Here is a 4830-nt window from a genome sequence, read left to right as displayed (position 1 = left end):
AGAGACTTTTTTGTAGGTCTTGGTCTTATACATACAGTGAACCCTCGCTACTTGGCGGTTCACCTTTCGCGGGTTCAGTGCTTCGCGGGTCTAAAAAATATTCGGGGGCATTGTAGTTTCGCCGAGCGGCACGACGGGGCGCTGGAGCGGTTAGACGGCCGGCGTGCGCCAAAGAAGAGCGTGGGGGAAGAGGAGAGTGGACGAAGAAGAGCACGTTCCCCCGGACACGATCGGTGGCGACGTTTCGCGCGGTTCGGACAGTACCAGAGCTCCGGCCGGCGTGCGTGGCAGTTAAGCCGTAGAGGAGCACCTTCCCCGGGCACGGGCGGTGCCAAGCGGCCCCTAAGTTTAACCGAATGGAAGCTCCGGAGGAGGAGGGCATGCTCGCGTCACAGTAAGCCGAAGAGGAGCACCTTCCCCGGGCACGGGCGGTTCCAAGCGGCCCCTAAGTTTAACCGAATGGAAGCTCCGGAGGAGGAGGGCATGCTCGCGTCACAGTAAGCCGAAGAGGAGCACCTTCCCCGGCCACGGGCGGTTCCAAGCGGCCCCTAAGTTTAACCGAATGGAAGCTCCGGAGGAGGAGGGCATGCTCGCGTCACAGTAAGCCGAAGAGGAGCACCTTCCCCGGGCACGGGCGGTGCCAAGCGGCCCCTAAGTTTAACCGAATGGAAGCTCCGGGGGAGGAGGGTGGGCGTGTGTCACAGTTAAGCCGAATTGGAGCACCTCTTCCGCCCGGGCACGAGCGGAGCGCGAAGCTGTCAGTTATGAATGAATAAATGAATAAATAAATAAAGAATGGCACCTTTCATTTCACAGGGCACACCAGACGGCGTACCAGCAGGTAAAAGTCTGAGTAATTAAATAAATACAAAAAGAATGGCTGGGGAATAAAAAAATAATACGTTTTAATAATAATTTGGTTTTTTTGTTATAACATGAATTTCACTCTCTCTCTCTCTCTCCCCGTATATATATATATATATATATATATATATATATATATATATATATATATATATATATATATAATTATTATATATATTGTATTTTTTTTTAAGCATTTTTGAAGGTGCGCCGCTACTTCGCGGATTTTCAGTTTTCGCGGGTGGTCTCGTTCCCCATTAACCGCGATAACCGAGGGTTCACTGTACTCCATAAAATTTACAAAAAGCGAGGTGAAACACTCAACCAGGGCTGTTTTTTTTAACATTTCTCGAGGGCCATGGCGAGCCATTTCAAAAAAGCTGCACAACTAACGTATAAAATATTGATAAATTTGCGCTGCCTGATGTGTGTGTAAAGTTTCACGAGTTGTCGTTCATATTTAGAACCTCATAATCAGCGTTGTTTTATTGCCGAACAGTGCAATGCCACTCCCACAACTTTTCACGAAAAAGGATGAATTTCGTATTGTGACATCCTCATGGCCGAAACAGTCATCCGAGCATATATGAGGGCGACCTTGTTGAGTTGCACGGAGAAAAACATCCAAAAAAATAACTTGTATTAGCTTTTACCAGTTGGTGGCGCTACTACTACGATGAAAAATAAGTTGGTGGATGTCTTCAGGGCTGAAGTATCCTCAAATGTGTACAACTTCGAGAAGATAGTATCATCTGAGTAATGTTGCCGGAGCTTTTGTTGCCACAGAGTACAATCGGACTTTTCAGCACCGTAATAGCCACGCCTTTTGCCAAAACGTCACAAAATTCGGCAGAGAGTAAGTGAGTCTTTTCTGACTAATTTTCAGTCGGATTCGTCAAAAGGGCACCGTGCAGTACGTGAAAATTAAAATAAAAACAAATTTTTGATTCCACTTGGCGGCACTGTGTGTATAACAAAATAATAACATTAAGATGTCTTCAGGTCGGGACGTTTTATTTACAGGTGAAGGTTTGGATTTTTAGGAGCATGTGCAGGGGAGTTATTAAGCATTCATTTATTTGTATTAGGTTCATTTTGTCTTCTTATTATTGATATTTGACTGATTCATTAAAAGCAGACAATTATGTTTTAGGTTAATTTTTTACCTGACATGTTTCGGCGAGTCTTTCGCCTTCTTCAGAGTGTCGCATGATGGTGTCTTGAGACCCGTCTTTATCAGCTGATGTTCCATGAGGGTGTGACTTACCTGTCAAAAAAATTAAAAAATCAGAGCAGTAAAAGAACAAGCACAACATGAACATTACAAATCAGCAATCACTGACCACTGCAAAAGGGAAAAGCACATCATGGACTGGGAGAAGGGCAGGGTCATCCGCACCGGAGAGAACAAACTACAGCGCTGGATCAAAGAAGCAATTGAGATCTGCAAGCGAGGCATAAAAACCATGAACAGAGACAAGGGAGACTTCATCCTCTCTACCACCTGGAGCAGCATCTTGGCGGAGTGAACGGACAGCGGGGGGCGTGACTTGCCTTCATTCTTGTGACAGGTAAGGCACGCCTTCATGGAACATCAGCTGATAAAGACTGGTCACAAGACACCATCACAGGGTTTGAAGTTAACTTTAAAAACTGCTTCCCCATAGGGCAAGTGCCACTAAAATTTGCCTTGCCCGAGTGGCCAAATTACTTGCCCAACTTGGGCAAGTGACAATTTTTTTTCTCTTGCCCTGAGTGACTTTTTGTATGACAAAGTGTCTAATTACAAATTGCATGAATTTTTTGTTCGGACAGTTCCCGCCTAGAAAGAATTAAAAATACGTTACAATCATAAGTGTTGCTTATATAAAAATGTATCATGTATTAACACATTAATTAGGTGTCTGCTGACCCAGGATTATGTTATTAAGATAAGATAAGATAAGATGTCCTTTATTAGTCCCACAATGGGGAAATTTGAGGTGTTACAGCAGCAAAGATATAGAGAAAAGGCTCAATAGTGAGCCACGCTGCTGTAAACAGGCAGCCACTCGCGCGGCGCCGGAACCGGTTGTTATGTAACCCCCGATTACTTAAAGATAGTGTTAGTTTGATATTTAATAAATTGGACCAGACTCTAGATTCTCGAAGGCTACAATAGTGATAATTGATAGGTGTGTGAATGAAATAGCTGGAGGCAGAAATGAGCAACAACAATAACTGTATTAACATGGAAAACAAAACAATTATTTACAAATTCACAGCCGGCATCATATACATAAAATAAATCACAAATCCCAAAAATTAGAAATAATAATCCCAAAGTCCTACTGAGCTCAGTAATATTTTGTTTAAGTCAGTCAATGTTCTTTCCGGTAGTCTTGGGGAAAAAAGTCTTGTCGTGGTGGTAATTAGGTGTGTTACCACGTGATGTTCACAAAGAAGTTGGTGAAGACTGTGGTTCCTTTATCGCAGATGTGGTTCTGGGCTCAGGCTCGCCATCTCCATCAAAGGAGAATCCATTCAGTTTCGGATCTTGGTTTAATGCCAAGACAAAAAACCCAGCCTGCATAACAATAATGAAATTATTGTATGCAGCTAATAAGTCTATTATCAGTTTCCAGTATCATCAGTCGCTATAGCTCTATAGTTTTCAATTATCATAAATACTGCATCTAAATATCACATTTATAACAGTTATTAATTTACATGCATGTTTTCCAAATTGTCATTGTAACACATGAAATGAACTCATGAGCTAACAATAAACACATTTCTCAATATGTCCAATTTCTCAATAACCATGTTTTATGGTTTACATATCAATCACTTCAATAAAGAAATAATTGTATAACAAACATAACTGAGTCAATTCAACATTTCACTTTTAACACATATTACATCAAAATGAGCAGTTATACATTTGTTTGTCAACATAAACCTTGCTTTAGAAAGACCTTAAAACAAGTAAAATCAACTCTTTCACTTGGCTGCCAGGATGGCCGAGTGGTCTAAGGCGCCGCGTTCCGGACCCAGTCTCCCCAGGAGGCCTGGGTTCGAATCTCGTGGCTGCCAGGATGGCCGAGTGGTCTAAGGCGCCGCGTTCCGGACCCAGTCTCCCCAGGAGGCCTGGGTTTGAATCTCGAATTTTTTGGCTGCCAGGATGGCCGAGTGGTCTAAGGCGCCGCGTTCAGGACCCAGTCTCCCCAGGAGGCCTGGGTTCGAATCTCGAATTTCCCCATTGTGGGACTAATAAAGGGAATATTAGTATTAGTAAACAAGCAGTACATTTCCACTCGCGATTAGCATTAGCTTAACGTTAGCTTAGCGTTAGCCTCACATAAACGTTTTTACGACAGTCCATAGCAAGTGCATGGCGACTCACCAATACGACGTTCAAGTACGAACACGGTCGAATTGTCACAGACCCTCAGTTCTCACTGGTATCCACACTTGAGATAAAACATTTCCCAATTAACATTTTATTATTGGTCACATTTATATCAACTTCAATAAGTATTTCACTCACCGAACGGCACATTAGCATTAGATATCGTCACGCAACCTTTCAGTAGGGTGTCCAGGCGTAAAAGAACGATATACACAGCTAATCTCGAGATAGCATCTCGAGAAGGCGGGACAACTTGACTTTGACGAATCAGAAAGTCATAATCAGATGAATGACACTCCAAACAGGAAATCAAGTAGACGAGAGATATACACTTCCTCTTAACACAATAAATGTTTTTTCAAAATAAAATGGTGTTTTCTCTACTGGGTTACATTATGTTATGTTATATATCAAAGAGAATGTGGAATGACACTGAACGATGGAAGGTGGAAGCATGTGGAAAGATCGTGAATGACATTGAATGATTTGGAATGACACTGAAAGATTTTGAATAATACTGAATGATACTGAATGAAGTAAAACTCTCTGGGAACGGGCCAATTCAAGATAGCTGC

The 4830-nt window shown here is 42.7% G+C and overlaps 1 long non-coding RNA gene across 1 annotated transcript; it reads right to left on the bottom strand.

The window, feature by feature from the left end:
- Nucleotides 1-3068: 3068 nt before the first annotated feature.
- Nucleotides 3069-4612, bottom strand: LOC148315687 (uncharacterized). Its single transcript, XR_015840682.1, has 2 exons — nt 4250-4612; nt 3069-3430 (listed from the first exon to the last, which is right to left on the bottom strand). It is a non-coding gene; the product is annotated as an uncharacterized LOC148315687 (long non-coding RNA).
- Nucleotides 4613-4830: the final 218 nt, after the last annotated feature.

This window comes from Idiotropiscis lumnitzeri, unplaced genomic scaffold, assembly GCF_059441095.1.
Source record: "Idiotropiscis lumnitzeri isolate Australia: NSW breed Sydney's pygmy pipehorse unplaced genomic scaffold, RoL_Ilum_1.0 HiC_scaffold_59, whole genome shotgun sequence".
Taxonomy (NCBI): Eukaryota; Metazoa; Chordata; class Actinopteri; order Syngnathiformes; family Syngnathidae; genus Idiotropiscis; species Idiotropiscis lumnitzeri.
Note: the sequence above shows the minus strand (reverse complement) of the source record. Positions and strands in the feature narration are given on the sequence as shown.